Raw genomic sequence first — 9,818 nt, 5'->3', positions numbered from 1 at the left:
GAAGTCTTTACACTGGCTTCCTGTGTCTCAAAGAATTGATTTCAAAGTACTCTTGCTAGTTTATAAATCCCTTAACGGCTTAGGTCCAAAATACATTTCTGATCGGCTACTACACTATGACCCCCCCAGACCTCTCATGTCATCTGGGACAGGTCTACTTTCTGTCCCCAGAATCAGAACTAAACAGGGTGAAGCCGCTTTCAGTTTCTATGCTCCTCATATCTGGAATAAACTCCCAGAAACCTGTAGATCCGCTGCTACTCTCAGTTATTTTAAATCAAGGCTGAAGACCTTCCTTTTTGATGCTGCCTTTCTTTAAATGAATGCTCATTTCTTTCTTATGCTGCACTGTAACTTTTATTCTGGTGTTTTATGTGTCCTAATGTTTCTATTTTGTTTTCAACTGTCTATTCATGTGTCTTATTGATTTTTAATGCTTATGACTTTTAACTGTTTGTACTTGTGTTTTATCTGTTTTAATGATTTTGTGTAAAGCACTTTGAATTGCCCTGTTGCTGAAATGTGCTATACAAATAAAGCTGCCTTACTATTATTGTTGTTTATCAATATCCTAATAACAACAATAGCCTAATGTGAATTATTATTTTAATAATAGCCTAATAACCTAATAGCAAAATCTGCGTATGGGTTCGTGTATTATCTTTGAAACTAAAATGTTAATTTACATTTAGCCTAATTAGTGACACTTTGAAGATGTTAAATAAAATGTAGCATATACATACGCATAGTTGGGTCTCTTTTCTCCCAAAACGGAGGGCGTGTTTTTGTTTATCTCTCTCAGGTTAATCTTCACCAGACGGATGAGCTCAACTGGTGCCTTTACGTGGCGTCGGAAATAATCCTCCCCACAGGGAGCCCTAAATAAAGCCCAATTAAATGGTAAAGAAATTACTTATAATAATGTGCGATATTTCTGTTTTGAGCCTACACAAGTTTGCGAGGTGGGGTTTTTAGGGGAGAACGTGGACGATTTGTCAGGGGCTAAATTAGGCTTTTATTATTAGCCTACAGATATTTAGTTAAATTAGCCTAACCTTAATAATATATTAAATACTAAATACCTGACGTTAAATCTCAAACCTAAACAAAGGTGACTGTTACCATCTGTCAAGGAAATGCACATTTGAAAAATAGCCTTTTGGCTAACTCTGGCATATTGACCGGAACGTTTATTAATATGCACTATCCCTGTAATAAAAAAAATAAAAAAATAAAAAACAGTGCTGCTGGAAGGCCTGCCAACAAAATTGGATTGTTGCCGATGAAAAGCACGTATTAGACTGCGCAACGAGGGACGTTTAGAACTTAATTCGACTAGTTCGGGGAATATGAGCTTCCTGAAGGCAGCGTGAGACTTGTCCACTAGCGCCATCCTGCGTGTTTTGGTAAATACGCTGTCAAAACCACAAAGTGATGTGAATTTCAAGCAGGCTATTTAGGCACCGTTGAAATCAACATCCACGAGTAGACATGGTGTTAAAAATGGACCTCTGTTAGTGCTAGGGTTTAGTGGATAGTGTGGTGAGAGGGATCCAGAATGGCAGAAACCCAAAGCCTTTGTAATGTCTGATTGGCCTTAATGATGAAGCTAATTGTCCTAGAAACTGGTCCTGTCAACCAATGACAGACGCTAACATTGTTTAGCATTGTATCACATATGGCAAGCAGTCTTAACATTTATTAAAACCACATCCCCATCTGTAATTACATTTTAGAAATCTATAACATTTCTGGATAGAATGCTATACTATAGAATACTAAAATATATATTCAGAATTGTATTTTTCTAGTAAAATAGCAGTTGTTTGTATCTGTAATGCCATTTTTATTAGTCAGAATGTATTTTGGATAGTCAGAATTACAATTAAGATTGTCACAGTTCAGGGAATTGTGGACCTAAATGCAGAGATCAGACAGGCAGGCCAAAGAGAATTTGTGTCGAGGATTTTTTAACAACAACAAAACAAAATTCCAACAAACAAGGGGTCTAAAAAGCAGTAGACAAAATAACACAAGGAGTCCCAAAGAAGCAGACAAAAATGAATGTCCAAAAAGATTACAAAAAAACAAAGAACAAAGCAAAAACTGGAGCACAGGGGCAAGAACAAACTCACAGGGGATGAAAGTCCGCAGGGAAGAGGCCAAACACTGAACACAGACAGGAGCAAACTAAAAGATGATCCGACAAGAGACAAAATAACACAGAGGTTAAATACAAGATGTAACGCGCAAACAATGAACAGGTAATACAACAGGTGAAACACATCAGGGCGGGGACGACAATTGCAGAGGCAGGAAAACACAAGGCAGGCCGCACAACCAGACAAGACTAGACCGAAAAACAGACTATCAAAAGGAAACAGAACATACAGACACTCATGGGACTAACACAAGAGAGGAAGTATAACTAGCTAACAAGGGAGGAGACACAGAGTATGACCGAAAACAGGAAACAGAACAAATGCACAAAAATAACAGGAAACAATAACAGAACCTCAAAACTACAGAAACCACAATAATAAGTATCTGGAATGTTTGTTCAGTGTTGGATATTGATTATTGGATTATTCTATTGCAGGTATCTAAAATTTGTTTTCTGGATAGGAAGAAGGACATTGTGGGAATCTGAAATAGAAAGCCCCATACACATGAATGAGAAACATGACATTTGTAATAGTAAGATTGACATCAATAATATCTGAAATGACCATTGTAGATAGGAATAGATGGATAGATAGATAGAGATACTTTATTTATCAGGAAGGACATTAGGGTGTCCAATGGGTTATACACATCTCATACAAATCATTCATACATATTAGATCAGGAGAAACTTCATTGCAGACATGCAAAACTTTATTAGGAAGTTACATGTGAACAATATGAAATGTATGACAGTATGTAATGTATAAAGCCTTTGGAGATTAGACTCCATTGTATAAAATATGTTTGGTGTAGACCCAAATGCAGAGAGGGCAGGCAAAGTATATATAGATTGAAAATGTATTAAACAAAAACAAAGTACAATCCAACAAAAGGTGTCCAGCGAAACAGCAGGCAGTTTTGCAAGACAGAGACAGCAGCCCACATCTGAACATGTTCTTCTGTTTGGAGAAAGTGGTGTACAGGGGGTGGCAGTCATTGTCCATTATAGAGAGCAGTCTGCTCAAGGTCCTCTCATCTGCAACGCAATGACAGAGCAGTAGAACATAAGCAGAAGTTTGCTGCAGAAAATGAAGAACCTCAGCCTTCTAACGAAAAAGAGCCTTCTCTGCCCTTTCTTGTAAAGTGCAACAGAATTGGCACACCAGTCAAGTTTATTGTCAAAATGTAACCCCCGGTACTTGCATGTACAGTCTCCACATTCACCCCGTCAATGGTGATAGGCAGAAAAGGAGTGGCAGGCCTCCTGAAGTCCACCACCATTTCCTTGGTTTTGGTGGTGTTCAGCTGCAGCTAGTTAGTCCTACACTATCCCACAAAGTCATCCACAAGGCTTCTGTTTGCCCCCTCCTGTCCATCCTTTCCACATTTGCAGTGTTGTTAGAGAACGTCTACATATGGCATGACTCAGAGTTGTACTTGAAGTTTAATGTGTACAAGGTGAACAGTGCAGGAGAACAGTTCCCTGTGGCACCCAGTGCTGCTGACCACAGCCCCACATGTGAGGTCCCCCAGTCAAACAAACTGGGGCCGTTCAGTGAGGTAATCTGTGATCAAGGTCACCAGGCTTGGATTATATGCACGTGACTGGTAGGAGAGAAGTTGAGAGGTTTGCCATATTTTTGTTGCCCACCACTTTCTTTTGACCGCTGTATTTATTGTGATTTCATTTTTTTTTTGCATCTCAGCAATTCTTTTTGTGTGTCAGTTTGTTTAAAAAACAGAAAAAGCAGACCCACCTTTTGCATTTTGCAACAATCCATATTCGAGTGTCATGCATCACTTCTTGAATCTGTTTTTAACACAAAATATGAATGGAATATTTTGAGTCCTTGTAATTCTTTTAATGATGTGCTTCTCCAATTGAAGGGTTTTTACTAAATATTTCAATCAAGAGAGACTACCTTGCAATTATGAAAAGATTTACTGTAAATTACATAACCAAATATGAAATTTACAAAGTCTTTGGAGATTAAACTCCATAACAATTTGTTTTAAAAGGGTAGCGAAACCCTGACCTGATGGAGTCTAGACATTGGTGATGGTGAAGAAGGATCACAGGGGACCAAACCAAAAGTGCCAAGGGGTCAGTCAGCCAACAAAGACCAGTGTCTCATGGGACCCTGGGTATCATAGGTTACACTCTAGTACTGGAATGACAACTGCCAACCGCAGAGGAGAGAACAGATTTGAAACAGGGGTGTCATGCTGTGATTGGCTTGTGAAAGTGCCTTGCAAAAACATTCACCCGCTTGGCCTTTTATGGGTTTTGTTGCCTCACAACCTAGAATTAACATGGATTGTTTGAGGATTTGCATCACTTAATTTACAGAACATGCCCACAACTTTGACAATGTTTTTTTTTTTATTGTGAAGCAAACAACAATAGCACAAAACAACAGAAAAAGTCAATGTGCATAACTGTTGATCCCCCTAAAGTCAATACTTTGTAGAGCCACTTTTTGCGGCAATCACAGCTCCAACTCACTTTGGATAAGTCTCTATGAACTTGCTACATCTTACCACTGAGATTTTTGCTCATTTGTCTTTGCAAAACTGCTCCAGCTCCTTTAAGTTGGATGGTTTGCGCTTGTGAACAGCAATCTTTAAGTCTGACCGATTTTCTATTGGCTTGAGGTCTGGGCTTTAACAAGGCAGAGTGGTACAGGTTTTGCTTAAGAAGATCCCTGTATTTAGCACCATCCATCTTTCCCTCAACTTTGACCAGTTTCCCACTCCCGGCTGCTGAAAAACATCCCCACAGCATGATGCTGCCACCACCATGGTTCACTGTGGGGATGGTGTTCTTTGAGTGATGTAATGTGTTGGGTTTGCGTCAGACATAGCATTTTCTTTGATTGCCAAAAAAGTTCAATTTTAGTCTCACCAGACCAGAGAAGCTTCCTCCATACGTTTTGGGAGTCTCCCACATGACTTTTCGCAAACTCAAAACGTGCCATTTTGTTTTTTGCCATAGGTATTGGCCACTCTTCCTTAAAGCCCAACTCCATGGAATATATGGCTTATTGTAGTCCTATGTACAGAAACTCCATTCTCTGCTGTGGAACTCTGCATTCTTTTTATAACCTAACCCTGACTTGTACTTCTTAACAACATTGTCCCTTACTTGTTTGGAGAGTACATTGGTCTTAATGGCAGTGTTTGGTTAGTGGGGCCTCTTGCTTTGTTAAGCTCTTGCTTCACCCAGAAAAGAGAGATACAGGCACACAGACTGAGATAAAGTTAAAGAGTTTATTAGAACAGTCAAAAAGGAATGTGCAATAGCGAGAGGGTCTGGGACAAGTGCTGTAAATTGGAGCTAAAGCTGGAAAGAGACAGACAGGGCCAAACTGTGACACGAAGAAGGCAGTGGTGAGAGTCCAGTCTCTAGAACGGAATATAACAGATTGCATAGGTGTGATAGAGTGGCATAGGAAACAGCAGGTGGCAGAAAAGGACCAAAGTATAAATGTATTAGCCTAACTGGGGGATAGGGGTGGGCTGTCAATGATGTGAAAAAGACAGCAGTAGAGACATGTTGAGAAAGTTGGGAAAATATTATGTGAAACAAATCACAGAATCCCACTTCTTGGAAATTTAGTATCACAATGAATTGACTTGTTAAGTCTATTTTTTGCAGATGATTTTACACCTAAGTGATGACAACACCTTGATGCCCAATGAGCTGTCGGTCGCCTAAAAAGTGGCGGAACAAAAGAGAACAGCACTTTAGTTGTTAGCAGAAAATGTTGTCCCACATCCCTCTCATTATATCTTTGAATCTGTAAGTCTTAAAGTCTCCCCGTTCCCTTACTGTAGTTACTAATGGGTAGATTGTGCACTGATCGAAGTATTTTTGAATGATGCTAAAGTGCTGATAAGGTTCTCAGACAGATATTAATGTTACAACACAAAATTCATGCCTTGGAATAGTAGCAAGCATCTGACTTGTCATTGAAAGAGAAGCACAGGTGGAACAAATACCGGTCGGGGTGGATCCATTTTGTATCACAGAGCCAGCATGAACATGATGCAAGACTCTCTCACCACAACACATACAGACAATGCAGCTGCTAACGTTAATTCATGTTACTGTTTTTTTTGTTTTTATCTGTCATGAGAAGGGTGTACACAACCTTCTCGAATCTCACAACATTTAAAGGGGAACTGTTATATAGCATTTTTTAGGTCATACTTGTATTTTGTGTTTGTACTAGGACAAGTTTACATGCTTTAATATTCAAAAAACAGTTTATCTTTCTCACACTGGCCATTGCTGCTGCACCTGTATTCACCCTCCACAGACTCAACAGACTCCACAAACCACAAAACCACAAATTAGGGCTTCAAAACCAAATACTACACAACCGGACATTTCCCAGCAGTAAAGTGACCCAAAATTTCAGAGAAATGACCAGCAGTGGCCGCCTAGACTATGGCTATCCGACGTTAGCATGCAGCTACTCAAACGTTAGCAGTATGCTAATGTTAGATTGATTTGGAAAAAAGCAATACTCTCTACCATCAGAAATCCCAGATAAAGGCTTCTGAACCCAAAATTAAACAATTGGACATGTTTCAGCAGTAATGCGACACTAAATGGGGAGAATTTAACATTTTACTGCCGTTAGCATGTAGCTACTATAGTTATACAAAGAGAGTATAGCAGTACTTCCCTCTGCCCTCCAAAATTTCAGATAAAGGCTTTTAAACCTAATATATAATATACCACCAACCTAATATATACAACTACATAAGACATTCACTTTTACTTTACATCACCTTCTCCGTTACAGAATAAATGAGAAATAAATGAGAAATATTGCTGCATCTTTGTGCACGGCCTATGATCGCCATGCATTAACAGCCGTAGGGACAAGAAAGCGAATTAAAGCTGCAGGCGGCATTGGACAGGCCCTCGCTCCTTTACACGTGTCGCTCCTTGTGACCGTGCATTTGAGCGGCACTCAGACACCGTTACCAGTGATAAGGGAACTCCCTGCTGAATTCAATGATACCTCACACAAGACTCTATATCAGAAGTCTCTTCTGAGATTATTTATACCTCACGTGAGACCCTTCCTTAAAGGGGTCAACAGTTATGAAAGGGGGCGTGGCTTACGTATAAGGCAAAAACATCATCAATGAAGAAGGAACTCTCTGCTGAGTTTAATGATACCTCACACAAGGGCCTACATCAAATGGGTCATGGTTATAAAAAGGGGCGTGGCTACACCATAGGGGACAGGTCAAACCAGTACCAATCAAAAATAAACTCGCTGCTGATTTAAATGATACCTCATACAAGACTCTACCTTAAATGGGTCAGCAGTTGCGGAAGGGGCGTGACTTGAGCATAGGGGGCGGGCCAAGACATCACCAATGAAGAAGGAACTCTCTGTTGAGTTCAATGACACATCAACCAAGACTCTACCTTAAACAGTTTAAATGTTATGAACGGGGCGTGGCTTGTTTAAATGGGCGGTCAGTATCATATGTAGTATCATAACTTTCATGTAAATGGGATGATGAACAATTGGCCGGCACAACCACACCGTTTGACAAAAGGTTTTTCTATTAACGACTTTTCATCATTAAGGTCTTAAATGACAAAGACCGTATATGAAGTTGGTCTGATGACATCTCTAGGAGGAGTTCTTTAAAGTATAGCCCCTTGACTTTTAGGCCTACTTCCTGTTGATATGACTTAAGGCAAATTGGCCTTTAGATGTTGTCAGTCTTGGATTCTTGTGAATCCAGAATTTCTTTTGAGCCAATTGGAAAATGTACATTCAAGTTCCACTCACTTTCTGTTTCAATGGCAAAATGCACAAATGGCCGTCCCACCACAGCCATGACCTATGACAAAAAGTTTTTCTTTTAATAACTTTTTATCTTTAATGTCTTAAGATGGCACAGACCAAATTTGAAGTCAATCGGATTAAATCTCTAAGAGGAGTTTGTTTATTTTGTTTTGAGAAATGGCCAAAATCGCACACATTTTGAACTTTCAATTCCAAATGGCGATCTTCTTCCCAGTTAGCACACATACGTCTTATAAAATAAGGAATTTTCCTAAATAAATAAAAAAATAAATGTTAATCTTGGCTTAATTGCTCAGTGTCTTTGGGTTGAAATAACATTATCATGATCCATTGGCATCCAAAAATTGATAACTTGACTTTTTAGCTTAACTGATTCTGATTGGGTATCACCTGGAACACAGCCAATAATTGAGACAACCACCAAATGAGAGAAAACGACTTAAGACGTTGCACACCGTTCCCAGGAAAACGTGCGTGCCCCAGGTCTTTGCATGAGGGGAGGCACTGGCAGACTTAAAAAAAAAAAAAGACTGGTTTAAGCTTTTTTACTAGTGTTTTTGTACATTAGCCCTTAGTATAGACAAAGGTAGGTTAATTATCTCAAAATAGCTTCATGATAATTTTTTTGTATTTTCAGAGTAGCTTTTTATGTGCTAGTGTGCTATTTTCTATAGTTTGAACTATGTAAATTGTCTGAGTACCCTTAAGAGTGCTTAATAAATAAAATGTATTATAAGTATTTGTGGATATCTCTTACTTAAGCACTTTTGGCTGAGCATTACTACGCAGCCTCCAACTGAGCTTGACGTAGATGTGACTTGATCAAACTGTCTGAAAGTTGTAAGTCTTCTTGTAGCTGTGCCAAGAGAAATCGCAATCATTCAGAATCTTGCCGAGACAGAGAGCGTAGGTATATGTAAGGCAGATAACATAAGCACAGGCTAATTATTGCTAACTAAAATGCTAGTTAACATTAGTAGCCTAATGAAGCCTTAACAGCTAATGTAAGTCTAAACGGTCTGCGTGCTTCTCCTGACAATACAGTGATTTGACAACTATGCAACGGTAAGTCGTGTGGTTATATTACTTTTTATAAAAACATCTGCTAAGGAGCCATAACGTGAGATGCGAGGTAATGGAGCTTTTTATACACTGTCGTGTTTCTTTAGAAATGAATAATGGACAAATAGAGTTTTTAAATGCTTCAGATGTTAAGTTATTCACTGTAAAAGTGACGTCAAAATGAATGGCGGTTAATGGAACGCTAACGGCGGGTGAGAACTCTGTAGCATTAAAATAGCGCTATAGGAGCTACGCTTAGAGAGGAGGAGGCTAACCCCCTTGATGGCTTGTTAGCATCAAAATGGATTGATCATCAAAATTAGAGCTACGCGTTGCGGAGAAAGGCTTACCCTCTTGGTTGTTCGTCCGCAGCAAACATTAAATTATGTCCCCCCCCTTCATTTAGCTCAAATGTTTTCCTTTTAGTCTGTGTTTGTGTTGGCTTACTTTTTCTTTCCCTAACGTTACTTGTAGGCTATAATAATAAAGTGTCAGTGGTTTTCTTGAAATTCTCTATATTAATCTAAGTTAGTATTACTTTGGTTGCTTTAACAAACTCCAAATGCAATTGGCTCGTGACACAGTGATAGTGATACCCGGTTAGCTCATGAAACATCCAAGGTAGGATAAGTTATTTGCTACAATTGAAATGCAACTGCACATGTAACTTATTCTCTAATTGTAAATGTATCACTTTCTTGTTGAGCAAAGCATTCATCTTGACTAGCCTATACAACCTCCCCCCCC

At 39.2% G+C, this 9,818-nt stretch overlaps 1 long non-coding RNA gene across 1 annotated transcript in view; it reads left to right on the top strand.

Annotated features, from left to right (window-relative positions):
- The window catches only part of LOC117949034, a 15,409-nt gene extending 7,040 nt beyond the window's left edge, over positions 1 to 8,369 (top strand). The window contains exons 2-3 of the long non-coding RNA XR_004657609.1: positions 3,478 to 3,480; positions 8,306 to 8,369. This is a non-coding gene — a long non-coding RNA (uncharacterized LOC117949034). The remainder of the gene's footprint in view (positions 1 to 3,477; positions 3,481 to 8,305) is intronic.
- Positions 8,370 to 9,818: the final 1,449 nt, after the last annotated feature.

Source organism: Etheostoma cragini, chromosome 8 (assembly GCF_013103735.1).
Source record: "Etheostoma cragini isolate CJK2018 chromosome 8, CSU_Ecrag_1.0, whole genome shotgun sequence".
Taxonomy (NCBI): domain Eukaryota; kingdom Metazoa; phylum Chordata; class Actinopteri; order Perciformes; family Percidae; genus Etheostoma; species Etheostoma cragini.
Note: the sequence above shows the minus strand (reverse complement) of the source record. Positions and strands in the feature narration are given on the sequence as shown.